This window comes from Sus scrofa, unplaced genomic scaffold, assembly GCF_054392235.1.
Source record: "Sus scrofa isolate SSC_HxYL_T2T_F1_AM1 unplaced genomic scaffold, Sscrofa_HxYL_maternal_Yorkshire_Landrace_v2.0 dam_167, whole genome shotgun sequence".
NCBI lineage: Eukaryota > Metazoa > Chordata > Mammalia > Artiodactyla > Suidae > Sus > Sus scrofa.
This window is the reverse complement of record NW_028146972.1, coordinates 33652-54042: the sequence shown is the minus strand read 5'-3', so window position 1 is coordinate 54042 and position 20391 is coordinate 33652. Positions and strand designations below refer to the sequence as shown.

At 71.2% G+C, this 20391-nt stretch overlaps 1 long non-coding RNA gene across 1 annotated transcript in view; it reads right to left on the bottom strand.

Moving 5' to 3' along the window:
- LOC146394307 (uncharacterized) overlaps window positions 1–20391 on the bottom strand; it is an 86568-nt gene that overhangs the window by 44479 nt on the left and 21698 nt on the right. The window contains exons 7-10 of the long non-coding RNA XR_014836259.1: window positions 17115–17250; window positions 12388–12523; window positions 7688–7823; window positions 2979–3114 (exon numbers count right to left, since the gene is read on the bottom strand). This is a non-coding gene — a long non-coding RNA (uncharacterized LOC146394307). The remainder of the gene's footprint in view (window positions 1–2978; window positions 3115–7687; window positions 7824–12387; window positions 12524–17114; window positions 17251–20391) is intronic.

The window sequence follows — 20391 nt, the reverse complement described above, 5'->3', positions numbered from 1 at the left end:
TGTGGAGCGGTGTGGGGACAGTGCCTCAGGGCCGCACGCTGGGATCGCCCCGCCCTGCCCTGGGGCCTGGCCGGCCTGGCCCTTGGCCTCCGCGGCTCCCCGGCTCCCGGGCCTCCCCTTCCGCCCCTGTGCAGGGGCACTCGTGTCCTGGAGGGACGGCGACCACCGGCTGCCCTGCCTGCCCAGTCCTCGGCCGTACTCAGCCCACGGCGGGCTCCTGGAGAGCCCTGGGCCGGGCCCCCCTCGGTAGTGCCAGGGAGGAAAACGGGGGCTGGTCTGCAGGGGCATTGGCCAGAGGCTGGCGACCACAACCACGGGGGTGGGGGGTGGGGGGGGCGGCGCGGGGTGGGGTGGGGTGGGGTGGGGTGGAGTGGGGGGGGAACCTCCCGGCATGGGGGGTGGGGGGCGGGCCCGGTGGCTGTCTGGGGCGGGAGAGCCGGGGCCCCGAGCACAGCAAGGAGCCGCACCGCCAGCCCAATGGACCCGGTCCCCTGCCGCCCACCCGGGGTCTAGAGGGAGGGTCAGGCCGGGCCCGAAGCCTGCTGGACGCTGCTCTGTCCGCCGCTGGACGCCCAGGACGGTCCCCCTCGCGGGCCATGCCATCACAGCAGCCCCCCGCCGAGGAGCGCCCCAGGCTCGCGAGAAGGAGCGCCCCGGGGGAAGCCGAGGCGCTCCAAGCAGGATGAGGCTACCGGGGGCCGGCTGAGGCCAGGGAGGGCCCGGTTCCCGCCGTTCCCTGGGCTGCTGGCAGGGGCTCCTGGGCGCAAGCCCACCCAAGGCCTTGGAGGAAGTCCCAGGGCTCGGCTGGGCTCGGAGGCCAAGGGGCAGCCGAAGGGAGGGTGCAGAGGCAGGCAGGGGCCGGCTCCCTCCACCCCCACCGGGCCTCCCAGGCCCAGGCAGGCGCCGGCCTCTCGGGTCCTCAGAGCCATGGGGGGCCACGGAGGACAGGACGCAGGGAGAGCAGCACCCCACCCCCGCGGAGAAGGACCTCGCCTCGGGGGGGGGCCCTGCGGCCAGGGCCCCGGGTCCAGGGCGGGTGGGCTGTGTGAGCGGCAGGCCCCACCAGCTGGCCCTCCCTGCCTCCGTCTGGGATCAGACGACCAGTGTCCACGGCAGCCCGCGGAGCCGAGCCCCGGAAGCTGGGGCCATGGCCCTCGGCCCCAGGCTTCACCGCAGGGCCGGCGGCTGGGCTTCGGCGGCCAGAGGGTGACAGGCCTGAGCCCCAAGCACGCGAACGCAGGAGAGGCAAGACCCGGCCGGCTCTGTCCCTGCCCCCCGAGGCCGCCTTGGACCTGGCGGCGGCGGCGGCGGCGGCGGCGGCGGCCGGACACGAGCCGGGTGGTCTCCTGGGGCAAGACAGACCTTCTCAGGCTGAGGGCCCAAGCAAGGCCCAGCACCAGCCGCCTCCGCGTCAGGAAGGACGGAGCGGACCAAGGCAGGCCCACCGCCTGCCTGGCGGGCACCGAAGGCTTCGCTGGGGTTTCCCGGACACAGGAAGGGAGGGACGCGGGTCCGGGGAGGGCCAGGGGTTCGGAGCCCACAGCTGAGGTCCCGCCCGCAGAGAGCCGCCGGGAGGCCCAAGGGCTGCGAGGGTGGGCCTGGGAGGCGGCCGGAGGAGTCGGCCCAGGCGGAAACAGGCTCTGGGCAGAGGTCGTGCCTGCAAGCCATGCTTCTCGTGGCACGTGGACCCTGCCAGCCTCCCACCCGCCTTGCCCTTGGATCCCTGTGGGCCGCCAGGGCCCTCGGGCACTGGGGGATCCGCGTGGCCCGGCACGTGGCCTCAAGGCCGTTCACAGAGAGGGGTCGCCGGGCCGCTGGGCCGGGGCTGGTGTGCGTGTGTGTGTGTGCGCGGGCGTGTGTCTGTGCGTGTGTGTCCGTGTGTGCGTGCGTGTGTGTGAAGTTCTGGGGCAACCCTGCGTCGGACAAGCCCTCTCTGCACCATTTGCCCACCGGCCTCGGCTCATCTCCTGTCTCTGTCTCGGTCTCTCGGTCAGCTTCTCGCCGTCTGTCCAAGGGCAAGCCGGGTGGGGGTGGGGGTGGGGGTGGGGGTGGGGGTGGGGGGTGGAGAGGGTGGTACGCAAGAGACAAGGAACCCACTGGAGAAGAAAGATGATCTCGGGCCGCGGTGGAGACGACGTCTGAGGGAGGGACCAGGGACCCCTATGGGTGGCTCGCAGGAGGGGCCCCTGGGTGGAGAACTGAAAGGCGAGCGGGTTGTGGCTCTGCCCAGCGCGGTCACCCACCAGGCAGCCTCTCTTGTCACCCTGCTGGTCCTCACGTCAGCATCCACGCGTGCTGATCTCTAGCGGAGGGCTGGCCAGGCCCCGGGACACCCACGCCCGCCAGCGTGCGTGCACGCGCGCGCGCACACACCCCGCCCACCCCACCCCCCCAAACACGCCCCTTCCCTCACCCCCACCAGGGGCAGTGACGGAGAGCTCTGTGATGGTGCCGCACGGGGAGGCCCCGTGAGGCCCCGGTGGCTGAAGGCCTCCCTCCTCGACAGAGCCAAGGGACCCACTCGCAGACATTTCCCCGCGCTGTACCGGCGGCTCCCCTGGCCCATCCATTCCACACAGCGCAGGTGGCATCCACAGAGCAGCCCAGAGGCCCATCCCCATCCATCCCAGGGCAGCCCCTTTCCCCCACCCCCACCCCCGCCCCCACCCGCCAAGCCCAAGTGTGTGCTCCTTGCCCACCATCCCCCCCGACACACACGCCCCCCCCCCAACACGCCCCTTCCCTCACCCCCACAAGGGGCAGTGACAGAGAGCTCTGTGATGGTGCCGCACGGGGAGGCCCCGTGAGGCCCCGGTGGCTGAAGGCCTCCCTCCTCGACAGAGTCTCAGCCAAGCAGCCCTACACGGGCCGGCCCACACAAAGACCGAAGCCGGCCTCCAAACAGCTCCATTTCACCGGGACCAAACTTTCCCGGAAGCAGACCCGGGCACCCCTCTGTCTGTCGCCGCACTACTCACCAGAGCCAAGATCTGGAAGCCACCTAAAGGTCCACTGACAGGTGAGTGCACTTCGAAGGCCCGGGGACATCCATGCGATGGCATCGCACACAGCCAGGAAAAAGCGGCAGAACGAGTGCCATCTGCCGCCGCGGGGCTGGAACGAGAGACCCTCATACTAAGCGAAGGAAGCCAGAAAGGCAAAGACAAGTGCCCTAGGACATCACCTGTTGGTGGACTCTAAACGCCGCAACGGATGGCGCTATCTAAACACCCACCCGCAGACTCCAGAAACCGACGGTGGGCAAGGAGCACACACTTGGGCTTGGCAGGTGGGGGAAAGGGGCTGCCCTGGGATGGATGGGGATGGGCCCCTGGGCTGCTCTGTGGATGCCACCTGCGCTGTGTGGAATGGATGGGCCACGGGAGCCGCCGGTACAGCGCGGGGAAATGTCTGCGAGTGGGTCCCTTGGCGGACCAAGACCCCTGGAAGAAACATTGGACATCAGCTCGACTTTAATCGTAAGAATCGACCTCCGACTCAAAGCAGACGGAGCCACTGCATTGCTGACCGCAGGAGGATTGAGGACGCACGCCCAGCGCCCTCAGCTGCGGGCTCCAAACCCGAGTCAGTTCCCTGTGCAGAAAGAGGCTATCCTCCCAGGCTTCAAGTCAGCGCCAGCGACCTGACGGGGCCGTCTCGGGCATGGGGTGCCACCGTCCGCCCCCCCGCCCCCAGCCCGCCAGCCTTTGCAAACAACGAAACCCAAACGATCCTCCCCGCGGGTTTTTCCAAGCTCTGGTTCAGGTGATCCCGAGGCAGCCTTTGTTTGTTTGTTTGCTTGTTTGTTTGCTTGTTTGTGGATCTGGGCTGCTGGGGCCAGTGGGGGTCTTGGGTGAGCTTCAAGGACCTGTCGGGCCACGAGGGATGTGCGGGTGTGGTGTGGGTGGAGAGCACAGGTGGGCAGCAGGCCCTGCGGGGGAGCGGGCCTGGCGGGGAGGGCAGGAGGCACGGACCGGCCCGTGAGGGACGCGGCGGCGGCGGCGGCGGCGGCGGCGGCGGCGGTGGGGGGCGCTGCGGTGGCGGCGCTTAGGGCAGGTGGCGGCCGCTGTGGGTCGGTGGCTTGAGGCAAGAGAGAGCATTGCGAGGTGCGAGAGTGTGGGTGAGGGTTGCGGGGGGCGCGTGGGAGCGCGTGTGTGAGTGGGGGTGCGGGGCGCGGGAGGTGGGCTCGGGAGAGGCAGGCGAAGGCAGCGGGCGAGCCGGGGCAAAAGGCGAGGCGAAAGGGCCCGGGGCGGGCCGGGGAGGCGAGCGGGAGCGCAAAACAAGTGGCCGCACCTGCGGCATATGGAGGTTCCCAGGCTAGGGGTCGAGCCACAGCCACTGTAGAAGCAACGCCGAGTAGTTATGTTGTGAGCCACACGGGAAGTCCGAGTTCTCGGCTGCCGAGAGGCGCTCAAATGGAGCCGGGCGGCTGACGTCACGGGCGTCGGCGCGGCGGCCGGGTGGGAGCGAGCGCCACCTGGTGGGCTGCCGGGGGATGGGAGCGCCGCGCGTTGCTGGAGGGGAGGGGAGTGGGGGGGGGTGTCCCGGCGTCCGGGGGGGCGGGGGGGTGGGGTGGGGTGGGGGCGGAGGGGTGGAGGGGGTGAGGGCGCGGGGGTGTGTCCCGGGGGTCGGGGGGGAGTGTGTGTGTGTGTGGGTGGGTGGGGGGATGTCCCGGGGGTCTGGGCTGGCGCTCGGGGGCTTCGGGACAGTGTGGAGCGGTGTGGGGACAGTGCCTCAGGGCCGCACGCTGGGATCGCCCCGCCCTGCCCTGGGGCCTGGCCGGCCTGGCCCTTGGCCTCCGCGGCTCCCCGGCTCCCGGGCCTCCCCTTCCGCCCCTGTGCAGGGGCACTCGTGTCCTGGAGGGACGGCGACCACCGGCTGCCCTGCCTGCCCAGTCCTCGGCCGTACTCAGCCCACGGCGGGCTCCTGGAGAGCCCTGGGCCGGGCCCCCCTCGGTAGTGCCAGGGAGGAAAACGGGGGCTGGTCTGCAGGGGCATTGGCCAGAGGCTGGCGACCACAACCACGGGGGTGGGGGGTGGGGGGGGCGGCGCGGGGTGGGGTGGGGTGGGGTGGGGTGGAGTGGGGGGGGAACCTCCCGGCATGGGGGGTGGGGGGCGGGCCCGGTGGCTGTCTGGGGCGGGAGAGCCGGGGCCCCGAGCACAGCAAGGAGCCGCACCGCCAGCCCAATGGACCCGGTCCCCTGCCGCCCACCCGGGGTCTAGAGGGAGGGTCAGGCCGGGCCCGAAGCCTGCTGGACGCTGCTCTGTCCGCCGCTGGACGCCCAGGACGGTCCCCCTCGCGGGCCATGCCATCACAGCAGCCCCCCGCCGAGGAGCGCCCCAGGCTCGCGAGAAGGAGCGCCCCGGGGGAAGCCGAGGCGCTCCAAGCAGGATGAGGCTACCGGGGGCCGGCTGAGGCCAGGGAGGGCCCGGTTCCCGCCGTTCCCTGGGCTGCTGGCAGGGGCTCCTGGGCGCAAGCCCACCCAAGGCCTTGGAGGAAGTCCCAGGGCTCGGCTGGGCTCGGAGGCCAAGGGGCAGCCGAAGGGAGGGTGCAGAGGCAGGCAGGGGCCGGCTCCCTCCACCCCCACCGGGCCTCCCAGGCCCAGGCAGGCGCCGGCCTCTCGGGTCCTCAGAGCCATGGGGGGCCACGGAGGACAGGACGCAGGGAGAGCAGCACCCCACCCCCGCGGAGAAGGACCTCGCCTCGGGGGGGGGCCCTGCGGCCAGGGCCCCGGGTCCAGGGCGGGTGGGCTGTGTGAGCGGCAGGCCCCACCAGCTGGCCCTCCCTGCCTCCGTCTGGGATCAGACGACCAGTGTCCACGGCAGCCCGCGGAGCCGAGCCCCGGAAGCTGGGGCCATGGCCCTCGGCCCCAGGCTTCACCGCAGGGCCGGCGGCTGGGCTTCGGCGGCCAGAGGGTGACAGGCCTGAGCCCCAAGCACGCGAACGCAGGAGAGGCAAGACCCGGCCGGCTCTGTCCCTGCCCCCCGAGGCCGCCTTGGACCTGGCGGCGGCGGCGGCGGCGGCGGCGGCGGCCGGACACGAGCCGGGTGGTCTCCTGGGGCAAGACAGACCTTCTCAGGCTGAGGGCCCAAGCAAGGCCCAGCACCAGCCGCCTCCGCGTCAGGAAGGACGGAGCGGACCAAGGCAGGCCCACCGCCTGCCTGGCGGGCACCGAAGGCTTCGCTGGGGTTTCCCGGACACAGGAAGGGAGGGACGCGGGTCCGGGGAGGGCCAGGGGTTCGGAGCCCACAGCTGAGGTCCCGCCCGCAGAGAGCCGCCGGGAGGCCCAAGGGCTGCGAGGGTGGGCCTGGGAGGCGGCCGGAGGAGTCGGCCCAGGCGGAAACAGGCTCTGGGCAGAGGTCGTGCCTGCAAGCCATGCTTCTCGTGGCACGTGGACCCTGCCAGCCTCCCACCCGCCTTGCCCTTGGATCCCTGTGGGCCGCCAGGGCCCTCGGGCACTGGGGGATCCGCGTGGCCCGGCACGTGGCCTCAAGGCCGTTCACAGAGAGGGGTCGCCGGGCCGCTGGGCCGGGGCTGGTGTGCGTGTGTGTGTGTGCGCGGGCGTGTGTCTGTGCGTGTGTGTCCGTGTGTGCGTGCGTGTGTGTGAAGTTCTGGGGCAACCCTGCGTCGGACAAGCCCTCTCTGCACCATTTGCCCACCGGCCTCGGCTCATCTCCTGTCTCTGTCTCGGTCTCTCGGTCAGCTTCTCGCCGTCTGTCCAAGGGCAAGCCGGGTGGGGGTGGGGGTGGGGGTGGGGGTGGGGGTGGGGGGTGGAGAGGGTGGTACGCAAGAGACAAGGAACCCACTGGAGAAGAAAGATGATCTCGGGCCGCGGTGGAGACGACGTCTGAGGGAGGGACCAGGGACCCCTATGGGTGGCTCGCAGGAGGGGCCCCTGGGTGGAGAACTGAAAGGCGAGCGGGTTGTGGCTCTGCCCAGCGCGGTCACCCACCAGGCAGCCTCTCTTGTCACCCTGCTGGTCCTCACGTCAGCATCCACGCGTGCTGATCTCTAGCGGAGGGCTGGCCAGGCCCCGGGACACCCACGCCCGCCAGCGTGCGTGCACGCGCGCGCGCACACACCCCGCCCACCCCACCCCCCCAAACACGCCCCTTCCCTCACCCCCACCAGGGGCAGTGACGGAGAGCTCTGTGATGGTGCCGCACGGGGAGGCCCCGTGAGGCCCCGGTGGCTGAAGGCCTCCCTCCTCGACAGAGCCAAGGGACCCACTCGCAGACATTTCCCCGCGCTGTACCGGCGGCTCCCCTGGCCCATCCATTCCACACAGCGCAGGTGGCATCCACAGAGCAGCCCAGAGGCCCATCCCCATCCATCCCAGGGCAGCCCCTTTCCCCCACCCCCACCCCCGCCCCCACCCGCCAAGCCCAAGTGTGTGCTCCTTGCCCACCATCCCCCCCGACACACACGCCCCCCCCCCAACACGCCCCTTCCCTCACCCCCACAAGGGGCAGTGACAGAGAGCTCTGTGATGGTGCCGCACGGGGAGGCCCCGTGAGGCCCCGGTGGCTGAAGGCCTCCCTCCTCGACAGAGTCTCAGCCAAGCAGCCCTACACGGGCCGGCCCACACAAAGACCGAAGCCGGCCTCCAAACAGCTCCATTTCACCGGGACCAAACTTTCCCGGAAGCAGACCCGGGCACCCCTCTGTCTGTCGCCGCACTACTCACCAGAGCCAAGATCTGGAAGCCACCTAAAGGTCCACTGACAGGTGAGTGCACTTCGAAGGCCCGGGGACATCCATGCGATGGCATCGCACACAGCCAGGAAAAAGCGGCAGAACGAGTGCCATCTGCCGCCGCGGGGCTGGAACGAGAGACCCTCATACTAAGCGAAGGAAGCCAGAAAGGCAAAGACAAGTGCCCTAGGACATCACCTGTTGGTGGACTCTAAACGCCGCAACGGATGGCGCTATCTAAACACCCACCCGCAGACTCCAGAAACCGACGGTGGGCAAGGAGCACACACTTGGGCTTGGCAGGTGGGGGAAAGGGGCTGCCCTGGGATGGATGGGGATGGGCCCCTGGGCTGCTCTGTGGATGCCACCTGCGCTGTGTGGAATGGATGGGCCACGGGAGCCGCCGGTACAGCGCGGGGAAATGTCTGCGAGTGGGTCCCTTGGCGGACCAAGACCCCTGGAAGAAACATTGGACATCAGCTCGACTTTAATCGTAAGAATCGACCTCCGACTCAAAGCAGACGGAGCCACTGCATTGCTGACCGCAGGAGGATTGAGGACGCACGCCCAGCGCCCTCAGCTGCGGGCTCCAAACCCGAGTCAGTTCCCTGTGCAGAAAGAGGCTATCCTCCCAGGCTTCAAGTCAGCGCCAGCGACCTGACGGGGCCGTCTCGGGCATGGGGTGCCACCGTCAGCCCCCCCGCCCCCAGCCCGCCAGCCTTTGCAAACAACGAAACCCAAACGATCCTCCCCGCGGGTTTTTCCAAGCTCTGGTTCAGGTGATCCCGAGGCAGCCTTTGTTTGTTTGTTTGCTTGTTTGTTTGCTTGTTTGTGGATCTGGGCTGCTGGGGCCAGTGGGGGTCTTGGGTGAGCTTCAAGGACCTGTCGGGCCACGAGGGATGTGCGGGTGTGGTGTGGGTGGAGAGCACAGGTGGGCAGCAGGCCCTGCGGGGGAGCGGGCCTGGCGGGGAGGGCAGGAGGCACGGACCGGCCCGTGAGGGACGCGGCGGCGGCGGCGGCGGCGGCGGCGGCGGCGGCGGTGGGGGGCGCTGCGGTGGCGGCGCTTAGGGCAGGTGGCGGCCGCTGTGGGTCGGTGGCTTGAGGCAAGAGAGAGCATTGCGAGGTGCGAGAGTGTGGGTGAGGGTTGCGGGGGGCGCGTGGGAGCGCGTGTGTGAGTGGGGGTGCGGGGCGCGGGAGGTGGGCTCGGGAGAGGCAGGCGAAGGCAGCGGGCGAGCCGGGGCAAAAGGCGAGGCGAAAGGGCCCGGGGCGGGCCGGGGAGGCGAGCGGGAGCGCAAAACAAGTGGCCGCACCTGCGGCATATGGAGGTTCCCAGGCTAGGGGTCGAGCCACAGCCACTGTAGAAGCAACGCCGAGTAGTTATGTTGTGAGCCACACGGGAAGTCCGAGTTCTCGGCTGCCGAGAGGCGCTCAAATGGAGCCGGGCGGCTGACGTCACGGGCGTCGGCGCGGCGGCCGGGTGGGAGCGAGCGCCACCTGGTGGGCTGCCGGGGGATGGGAGCGCCGCGCGTTGCTGGAGGGGAGGGGAGTGGGGGGGGGTGTCCCGGCGTCCGGGGGGGCGGGGGGGTGGGGTGGGGTGGGGGCGGAGGGGTGGAGGGGGTGAGGGCGCGGGGGTGTGTCCCGGGGGTCGGGGGGGGAGTGTGTGTGTGTGTGGGTGGGTGGGGGGATGTCCCGGGGGTCTGGGCTGGCGCTCGGGGGCTTCGGGACAGTGTGGAGCGGTGTGGGGACAGTGCCTCAGGGCCGCACGCTGGGATCGCCCCGCCCTGCCCTGGGGCCTGGCCGGCCTGGCCCTTGGCCTCCGCGGCTCCCCGGCTCCCGGGCCTCCCCTTCCGCCCCTGTGCAGGGGCACTCGTGTCCTGGAGGGACGGCGACCACCGGCTGCCCTGCCTGCCCAGTCCTCGGCCGTACTCAGCCCACGGCGGGCTCCTGGAGAGCCCTGGGCCGGGCCCCCCTCGGTAGTGCCAGGGAGGAAAACGGGGGCTGGTCTGCAGGGGCATTGGCCAGAGGCTGGCGACCACAACCACGGGGGTGGGGGGTGGGGGGGGCGGCGCGGGGTGGGGTGGGGTGGGGTGGGGTGGAGTGGGGGGGGAACCTCCCGGCATGGGGGGTGGGGGGCGGGCCCGGTGGCTGTCTGGGGCGGGAGAGCCGGGGCCCCGAGCACAGCAAGGAGCCGCACCGCCAGCCCAATGGACCCGGTCCCCTGCCGCCCACCCGGGGTCTAGAGGGAGGGTCAGGCCGGGCCCGAAGCCTGCTGGACGCTGCTCTGTCCGCCGCTGGACGCCCAGGACGGTCCCCCTCGCGGGCCATGCCATCACAGCAGCCCCCCGCCGAGGAGCGCCCCAGGCTCGCGAGAAGGAGCGCCCCGGGGGAAGCCGAGGCGCTCCAAGCAGGATGAGGCTACCGGGGGCCGGCTGAGGCCAGGGAGGGCCCGGTTCCCGCCGTTCCCTGGGCTGCTGGCAGGGGCTCCTGGGCGCAAGCCCACCCAAGGCCTTGGAGGAAGTCCCAGGGCTCGGCTGGGCTCGGAGGCCAAGGGGCAGCCGAAGGGAGGGTGCAGAGGCAGGCAGGGGCCGGCTCCCTCCACCCCCACCGGGCCTCCCAGGCCCAGGCAGGCGCCGGCCTCTCGGGTCCTCAGAGCCATGGGGGGCCACGGAGGACAGGACGCAGGGAGAGCAGCACCCCACCCCCGCGGAGAAGGACCTCGCCTCGGGGGGGCCCTGCGGCCAGGGCCCCGGGTCCAGGGCGGGTGGGCTGTGTGAGCGGCAGGCCCCACCAGCTGGCCCTCCCTGCCTCCGTCTGGGATCAGACGACCAGTGTCCACGGCAGCCCGCGGAGCCGAGCCCCGGAAGCTGGGGCCATGGCCCTCGGCCCCAGGCTTCACCGCAGGGCCGGCGGCTGGGCTTCGGCGGCCAGAGGGTGACAGGCCTGAGCCCCAAGCACGCGAACGCAGGAGAGGCAAGACCCGGCCGGCTCTGTCCCTGCCCCCCGAGGCCGCCTTGGACCTGGCGGCGGCGGCGGCGGCGGCGGCCGGACACGAGCCGGGTGGTCTCCTGGGGCAAGACAGACCTTCTCAGGCTGAGGGCCCAAGCAAGGCCCAGCACCAGCCGCCTCCGCGTCAGGAAGGACGGAGCGGACCAAGGCAGGCCCACCGCCTGCCTGGCGGGCACCGAAGGCTTCGCTGGGGTTTCCCGGACACAGGAAGGGAGGGACGCGGGTCCGGGGAGGGCCAGGGGTTCGGAGCCCACAGCTGAGGTCCCGCCCGCAGAGAGCCGCCGGGAGGCCCAAGGGCTGCGAGGGTGGGCCTGGGAGGCGGCCGGAGGAGTCGGCCCAGGCGGAAACAGGCTCTGGGCAGAGGTCGTGCCTGCAAGCCATGCTTCTCGTGGCACGTGGACCCTGCCAGCCTCCCACCCGCCTTGCCCTTGGATCCCTGTGGGCCGCCAGGGCCCTCGGGCACTGGGGGATCCGCGTGGCCCGGCACGTGGCCTCAAGGCCGTTCACAGAGAGGGGTCGCCGGGCCGCTGGGCCGGGGCTGGTGTGCGTGTGTGTGTGTGCGCGGGCGTGTGTCTGTGCGTGTGTGTCCGTGTGTGCGTGCGTGTGTGTGAAGTTCTGGGGCAACCCTGCGTCGGACAAGCCCTCTCTGCACCATTTGCCCACCGGCCTCGGCTCATCTCCTGTCTCTGTCTCGGTCTCTCGGTCAGCTTCTCGCCGTCTGTCCAAGGGCAAGCCGGGTGGGGGTGGGGGTGGGGGTGGGGGTGGGGGGTGGAGAGGGTGGTACGCAAGAGACAAGGAACCCACTGGAGAAGAAAGATGATCTCGGGCCGCGGTGGAGACGACGTCTGAGGGAGGGACCAGGGACCCCTATGGGTGGCTCGCAGGAGGGGCCCCTGGGTGGAGAACTGAAAGGCGAGCGGGTTGTGGCTCTGCCCAGCGCGGTCACCCACCAGGCAGCCTCTCTTGTCACCCTGCTGGTCCTCACGTCAGCATCCACGCGTGCTGATCTCTAGCGGAGGGCTGGCCAGGCCCCGGGACACCCACGCCCGCCAGCGTGCGTGCACGCGCGCGCGCACACACCCCGCCCACCCCACCCCCCCAAACACGCCCCTTCCCTCACCCCCACCAGGGGCAGTGACGGAGAGCTCTGTGATGGTGCCGCACGGGGAGGCCCCGTGAGGCCCCGGTGGCTGAAGGCCTCCCTCCTCGACAGAGCCAAGGGACCCACTCGCAGACATTTCCCCGCGCTGTACCGGCGGCTCCCCTGGCCCATCCATTCCACACAGCGCAGGTGGCATCCACAGAGCAGCCCAGAGGCCCATCCCCATCCATCCCAGGGCAGCCCCTTTCCCCCACCCCCACCCCCGCCCCCACCCGCCAAGCCCAAGTGTGTGCTCCTTGCCCACCATCCCCCCCGACACACACGCCCCCCCCCCCAACACGCCCCTTCCCTCACCCCCACAAGGGGCAGTGACAGAGAGCTCTGTGATGGTGCCGCACGGGGAGGCCCCGTGAGGCCCCGGTGGCTGAAGGCCTCCCTCCTCGACAGAGTCTCAGCCAAGCAGCCCTACACGGGCCGGCCCACACAAAGACCGAAGCCGGCCTCCAAACAGCTCCATTTCACCGGGACCAAACTTTCCCGGAAGCAGACCCGGGCACCCCTCTGTCTGTCGCCGCACTACTCACCAGAGCCAAGATCTGGAAGCCACCTAAAGGTCCACTGACAGGTGAGTGCACTTCGAAGGCCCGGGGACATCCATGCGATGGCATCGCACACAGCCAGGAAAAAGCGGCAGAACGAGTGCCATCTGCCGCCGCGGGGCTGGAACGAGAGACCCTCATACTAAGCGAAGGAAGCCAGAAAGGCAAAGACAAGTGCCCTAGGACATCACCTGTTGGTGGACTCTAAACGCCGCAACGGATGGCGCTATCTAAACACCCACCCGCAGACTCCAGAAACCGACGGTGGGCAAGGAGCACACACTTGGGCTTGGCAGGTGGGGGAAAGGGGCTGCCCTGGGATGGATGGGGATGGGCCCCTGGGCTGCTCTGTGGATGCCACCTGCGCTGTGTGGAATGGATGGGCCACGGGAGCCGCCGGTACAGCGCGGGGAAATGTCTGCGAGTGGGTCCCTTGGCGGACCAAGACCCCTGGAAGAAACATTGGACATCAGCTCGACTTTAATCGTAAGAATCGACCTCCGACTCAAAGCAGACGGAGCCACTGCATTGCTGACCGCAGGAGGATTGAGGACGCACGCCCAGCGCCCTCAGCTGCGGGCTCCAAACCCGAGTCAGTTCCCTGTGCAGAAAGAGGCTATCCTCCCAGGCTTCAAGTCAGCGCCAGCGACCTGACGGGGCCGTCTCGGGCATGGGGTGCCACCGTCCGCCCCCCCGCCCCCAGCCCGCCAGCCTTTGCAAACAACGAAACCCAAACGATCCTCCCCGCGGGTTTTTCCAAGCTCTGGTTCAGGTGATCCCGAGGCAGCCTTTGTTTGTTTGTTTGCTTGTTTGTTTGCTTGTTTGTGGATCTGGGCTGCTGGGGCCAGTGGGGGTCTTGGGTGAGCTTCAAGGACCTGTCGGGCCACGAGGGATGTGCGGGTGTGGTGTGGGTGGAGAGCACAGGTGGGCAGCAGGCCCTGCGGGGGAGCGGGCCTGGCGGGGAGGGCAGGAGGCACGGACCGGCCCGTGAGGGACGCGGCGGCGGCGGCGGCGGCGGCGGCGGCGGCGGCGGTGGGGGGCGCTGCGGTGGCGGCGCTTAGGGCAGGTGGCGGCCGCTGTGGGTCGGTGGCTTGAGGCAAGAGAGAGCATTGCGAGGTGCGAGAGTGTGGGTGAGGGTTGCGGGGGGCGCGTGGGAGCGCGTGTGTGAGTGGGGGTGCGGGGCGCGGGAGGTGGGCTCGGGAGAGGCAGGCGAAGGCAGCGGGCGAGCCGGGGCAAAAGGCGAGGCGAAAGGGCCCGGGGCGGGCCGGGGAGGCGAGCGGGAGCGCAAAACAAGTGGCCGCACCTGCGGCATATGGAGGTTCCCAGGCTAGGGGTCGAGCCACAGCCACTGTAGAAGCAACGCCGAGTAGTTATGTTGTGAGCCACACGGGAAGTCCGAGTTCTCGGCTGCCGAGAGGCGCTCAAATGGAGCCGGGCGGCTGACGTCACGGGCGTCGGCGCGGCGGCCGGGTGGGAGCGAGCGCCACCTGGTGGGCTGCCGGGGGATGGGAGCGCCGCGCGTTGCTGGAGGGGAGGGGAGTGGGGGGGGGTGTCCCGGCGTCCGGGGGGGCGGGGGGGTGGGGTGGGGTGGGGGCGGAGGGGTGGAGGGGGTGAGGGCGCGGGGGTGTGTCCCGGGGGTCGGGGGGGGAGTGTGTGTGTGTGTGGGTGGGTGGGGGGATGTCCCGGGGGTCTGGGCTGGCGCTCGGGGGCTTCGGGACAGTGTGGAGCGGTGTGGGGACAGTGCCTCAGGGCCGCACGCTGGGATCGCCCCGCCCTGCCCTGGGGCCTGGCCGGCCTGGCCCTTGGCCTCCGCGGCTCCCCGGCTCCCGGGCCTCCCCTTCCGCCCCTGTGCAGGGGCACTCGTGTCCTGGAGGGACGGCGACCACCGGCTGCCCTGCCTGCCCAGTCCTCGGCCGTACTCAGCCCACGGCGGGCTCCTGGAGAGCCCTGGGCCGGGCCCCCCTCGGTAGTGCCAGGGAGGAAAACGGGGGCTGGTCTGCAGGGGCATTGGCCAGAGGCTGGCGACCACAACCACGGGGGTGGGGGGTGGGGGGTGGGGGGTGGAGTGGGGGGGGCGGCGCGGGGTGGGGTGGGGTGGGGTGGGGTGGAGTGGGGGGGGAACCTCCCGGCATGGGGGGTGGGGGGCGGGCCCGGTGGCTGTCTGGGGCGGGAGAGCCGGGGCCCCGAGCACAGCAAGGAGCCGCACCGCCAGCCCAATGGACCCGGTCCCCTGCCGCCCACCCGGGGTCTAGAGGGAGGGTCAGGCCGGGCCCGAAGCCTGCTGGACGCTGCTCTGTCCGCCGCTGGACGCCCAGGACGGTCCCCCTCGCGGGCCATGCCATCACAGCAGCCCCCCGCCGAGGAGCGCCCCAGGCTCGCGAGAAGGAGCGCCCCGGGGGAAGCCGAGGCGCTCCAAGCAGGATGAGGCTACCGGGGGCCGGCTGAGGCCAGGGAGGGCCCGGTTCCCGCCGTTCCCTGGGCTGCTGGCAGGGGCTCCTGGGCGCAAGCCCACCCAAGGCCTTGGAGGAAGTCCCAGGGCTCGGCTGGGCACGGAGGCCAAGGGGCAGCCGAAGGGAGGGTGCAGAGGCAGGCAGGGGCCGGCTCCCTCCACCCCCACCGGGCCTCCCAGGCCCAGGCAGGCGCCGGCCTCTCGGGTCCTCAGAGCCATGGGGGGCCACGGAGGACAGGACGCAGGGAGAGCAGCACCCCACCCCCGCGGAGAAGGACCTCGCCTCGGGGGGGGGCCCTGCGGCCAGGGCCCCGGGTCCAGGGCGGGTGGGCTGTGTGAGCGGCAGGCCCCACCAGCTGGCCCTCCCTGCCTCCGTCTGGGATCAGACGACCAGTGTCCACGGCAGCCCGCGGAGCCGAGCCCCGGAAGCTGGGGCCATGGCCCTCGGCCCCAGGCTTCACCGCAGGGCCGGCGGCTGGGCTTCGGCGGCCAGAGGGTGACAGGCCTGAGCCCCAAGCACGCGAACGCAGGAGAGGCAAGACCCGGCCGGCTCTGTCCCTGCCCCCCGAGGCCGCCTTGGACCTGGCGGCGGCGGCGGCGGCGGCGGCGGCGGCCGGACACGAGCCGGGTGGTCTCCTGGGGCAAGACAGACCTTCTCAGGCTGAGGGCCCAAGCAAGGCCCAGCACCAGCCGCCTCCGCGTCAGGAAGGACGGAGCGGACCAAGGCAGGCCCACCGCCTGCCTGGCGGGCACCGAAGGCTTCGCTGGGGTTTCCCGGACACAGGAAGGGAGGGACGCGGGTCCGGGGAGGGCCAGGGGTTCGGAGCCCACAGCTGAGGTCCCGCCCGCAGAGAGCCGCCGGGAGGCCCAAGGGCTGCGAGGGTGGGCCTGGGAGGCGGCCGGAGGAGTCGGCCCAGGCGGAAACAGGCTCTGGGCAGAGGTCGTGCCTGCAAGCCATGCTTCTCGTGGCACGTGGACCCTGCCAGCCTCCCACCCGCCTTGCCCTTGGATCCCTGTGGGCCGCCAGGGCCCTCGGGCACTGGGGGATCCGCGTGGCCCGGCACGTGGCCTCAAGGCCGTTCACAGAGAGGGGTCGCCGGGCCGCTGGGCCGGGGCTGGTGTGCGTGTGTGTGTGTGCGCGGGCGTGTGTCTGTGCGTGTGTGTCCGTGTGTGCGTGCGTGTGTGTGAAGTTCTGGGGCAACCCTGCGTCGGACAAGCCCTCTCTGCACCATTTGCCCACCGGCCTCGGCTCATCTCCTGTCTCTGTCTCGGTCTCTCGGTCAGCTTCTCGCCGTCTGTCCAAGGGCAAGCCGGGTGGGGGTGGGGGTGGGGGTGGGGGTGGGGGGTGGAGAGGGTGGTACGCAAGAGACAAGGAACCCACTGGAGAAGAAAGATGATCTCGGGCCGCGGTGGAGACGACGTCTGAGGGAGGGACCAGGGACCCCTATGGGTGGCTCGCAGGAGGGGCCCCTGGGTGGAGAACTGAAAGGCGAGCGGGTTGTGGCTCTGCCCAGCGCGGTCACCCACCAGGCAGCCTCTCTTGTCACCCTGCTGGTCCTCACGTCAGCATCCACGCGTGCTGATCTCTAGCGGAGGGCTGGCCAGGCCCCGGGACACCCACGCCCGCCAGCGTGCGTGCACGCGCGCGCGCACACACCCCGCCCACCCCACCCCCCCAAACACGCCCCTTCCCTCACCCCCACCAGGGGCAGTGACGGAGAGCTCTGTGATGGTGCCGCACGGGGAGGCCCCGTGAGGCCCCGGTGGCTGAAGGCCTCCCTCCTCGACAGAGCCAAGGGACCCACTCGCAGACATTTCCCCGCGCTGTACCGGCGGCTCCCCTGGCCCATCCATTCCACACAGCGCAGGTGGCATCCACAGAGCAGCCCAGAGGCCCATCCCCATCCATCCCAGGGCAGCCCCTTTCCCCCACCCCCACCCCCGCCCCCACCCGCCAAGCCCAAGTGTGTGCTCCTTGCCCACCATCCCCCCCGACACACACGCCCCCCCCCCCAACACGCCCCTTCCCTCACCCCCACAAGGGGCAGTGACAGAGAGCTCTGTGATGGTGCCGCACGGGGAGGCCCCGTGAGGCCCCGGTGGCTGAAGGCCTCCCTCCTCGACAGAGTCTCAGCCAAGCAGCCCTACACGGGCCGGCCCACACAAAGACCGAAGCCGGCCTCCAAACAGCTCCATTTCACCGGGACCAAACTTTCCCGGAAGCAGACCCGGGCACCCCTCTGTCTGTCGCCGCACTACTCACCAGAGCCAAGATCTGGAAGCCACCTAAAGGTCCACTGACAGGTGAGTGCACTTCGAAGGCCCGGGGACATCCATGCGATGGCATCGCACACAGCCAGGAAAAAGCGGCAGAACGAGTGCCATCTGCCGCCGCGGGGCTGGAACGAGAGACCCTCATACTAAGCGAAGGAAGCCAGAAAGGCAAAGACAAGTGCCCTAGGACATCACCTGTTGGTGGACTCTAAACGCCGCAACGGATGGCGCTATCTAAACACCCACCCGCAGACTCCAGAAACCGACGGTGGGCAAGGAGCACACACTTGGGCTTGGCAGGTGGGGGAAAGGGGCTGCCCTGGGATGGATGGGGATGGGCCCCTGGGCTGCTCTGTGGATGCCACCTGCGCTGTGTGGAATGGATGGGCCACGGGAGCCGCCGGTACAGCGCGGGGAAATGTCTGCGAGTGGGTCCCTTGGCGGACCAAGACCCCTGGAAGAAACATTGGACATCAGCTCGACTTTAATCGTAAGAATCGACCTCCGACTCAAAGCAGACGGAGCCACTGCATTGCTGACCGCAGGAGGATTGAGGACGCACGCCCAGCGCCCTCAGCTGCGGGCTCCAAACCCGAGTCAGTTCCCTGTGCAGAAAGAGGCTATCCTCCCAGGCTTCAAGTCAGCGCCAGCGACCTGACGGGGCCGTCTCGGGCATGGGGTGCCACCGTCCGCCCCCCCGCCCCCAGCCCGCCAGCCTTTGCAAACAACGAAACCCAAACGATCCTCCCCGCGGGTTTTTCCAAGCTCTGGTTCAGGTGATCCCGAGGCAGCCTTTGTTTGTTTGTTTGCTTGTTTGTTTGCTTGTTTGTGGATCTGGGCTGCTGGGGCCAATGGGGGTCTTGGGTGGGCTTCAAGGACCTGTCGGGCCACGAGGGATGTGCGGGTGTGGTGTGGGTGGAGAGCACAGGTGGGCAGCAGGCCCTGCGGGGGAGCGGGCCTGGCGGGGAGGGCAGGAGGCTCGGACCGGCCCGTGAGGGACGCGGCGGCGGCGGCGGCGGCGGCGGGGGGCGCTGCGGTGGCGGCGCTTAGGGCAGGTGGCGGCCGCTGTGGGTCGGTGGCTTGAGGCAAGAGAGAGCATTGCGAGGTGCGAGAGTGTGGGTGAGGGTTGCGGGGGGCGCGTGGGAGCGCGTGTGTGAGTGGGGGTGCGGGGCGCGGGAGGTGGGCTCGGGAGAGGCAGGCGAAGGCAGCGGGCGAGCCGGGGCAAAAGGCGAGGCGAAAGGGCCCGGGGCGGGCCGGGGAGGCGAGCGGGAGCGCAAAACAAGTGGCCGCACCTGCGGCATATGGAGGTTCCCAGGCTAGGGGTCGAGCCACAGCCACTGTAGAAGCAACGCCGAGTAGTTATGTTGTGAGCCACACGGGAAGTCCGAGTTCTCGGCTGCCGAGAGGCGCTCAAATGGAGCCGGGCGGCTGACGTCACGGGCGTCGGCGCGGCGGCCGGGTGGGAGCGAGCGCCACCTGGTGGGCTGCCGGGGGATGGGAGCGCCGCGCGTTGCTGGAGGGGAGGGGAGTGGGGGGGGTGTCCCGGCGTCCGGGGGGGCGGGGGGGTGGGGTGGGGTGGGGGCGGAGGGGTGGAGGGGGTGAGGGCGCGGGGGTGTGTCCCGGGGGTCGGGGGGGAGTGTGTGTGTGTGTGTGGGTGGGTGGGGGGATGTCCCGGGGGTCTGGGCTGGCGCTCGGGGGCTTCGGGACAGTGTGGAGCGGTGTGGGGACAGTGCCTCAGGGCCGCACGCTGGGATCGCCCCGCCCTGCCCTGGGGCCTGGCCGGCCTGGCCCTTGGCCTCCGCGGCTCCCCGGCTCCCGGGCCTCCCCTTCCGCCCCTGTGCAGGGGCACTCGTGTCCTGGAGGGACGGCGACCACCGGCTGCCCTGCCTGCCCAGTCCTCGGCCGTACTCAGCCCACGGCGGGCTCCTGGAGAGCCCTGGGCCGGGCCCCCCTCGGTAGTGCCAGGGAGGAAAACGGGGGCTGGTCTGCAGGGGCATTGGCCAGAGGCTGGCGACCACAACCACGGGGGTGGGGGGTGGGGGGGGCGGCGCGGGGTGGGGTGGGGTGGGGTGGGGTGGAGTGGGGGGGGAACCTCCCGGCATGGGGGGTGGGGGGCGGGCCCGGTGGCTGTCTGGGGCGGGAGAGCCGGGGCCCCGAGCACAGCAAGGAGCCGCACCGCCAGCCCAATGGACCCGGTCCCCTGCCGCCCACCCGGGGTCTAGAGGGAGGGTCAGGCCGGGCCCGAAGCCTGCTGGACGCTGCTCTGTCCGCCGCTGGACGCCCAGGACGGTCCCCCTCGCGGGCCATGCCATCACAGCAGCCCCCCGCCGAGGAGCGCCCCAGGCTCGCGAGAAGGAGCGCCCCGGGGGAAGCCGAGGCGCTCCAAGCAGGATGAGGCTACCGGGGGCCGGCTGAGGCCAGGGAGGGCCCGGTTCCCGCCGTTCCCTGGGCTGCTGGCAGGGGCTCCTGGGCGCAAGCCCACCCAAGGCCTTGGAGGAAGTCCCAGGGCTCGGCTGGGCTCGGAGGCCAAGGGGCAGCCGAAGGGAGGGTGCAGAGGCAGGCAGGGGCCGGCTCCCTCCACCCCCACCGGGCCTCCCAGGCCCAGGCAGGCGCCGGCCTCTCGGGTCCTCAGAGCCATGGGGGGCCACGGAGGACAGGACGCAGGGAGAGCAGCACCCCACCCCCGCGGAGAAGGACCTCGCCTCGGGGGGGGGCCCTGCGGCCAGGGCCCCGGGTCCAGGGCGGGTGGGCTGTGTGAGCGGCAGGCCCCACCAGCTGGCCCTCCCTGCCTCCGTCTGGGATCAGACGACCAGTGTCCACGGCAGCCCGCGGAGCCGAGCCCCGGAAGCTGGGGCCATGGCCCTCGGCCCCAGGCTTCACCGCAGGGCCGGCGGCTGGGCTTCGGCGGCCAGAGGGTGACAGGCCTGAGCCCCAAGCACGCGAACGCAGGAGAGGCAAGACCCGGCCGGCTCTGTCCCTGCCCCCCGAGGCCGCCTTGGACCTGGCGGCGGCGGCGGCGGCGGCGGCGGCGGCCGGACACGAGCCGGGTGGTCTCCTGGGGCAAGACAGACCTTCTCAGGCTGAGGGCCCAAGCAAGGCCCAGCACCAGCCGCCTCCGCGTCAGGAAGGACGGAGCGGACCAAGGCAGGCCCACCGCCTGCCTGGCGGGCACCGAAGGCTTCGCTGGGGTTTCCCGGACACAGGAAGGGAGGGACGCGGGTCCGGGGAGGGCCAGGGGTTCGGAGCCCACAGCTGAGGTCCCGCCC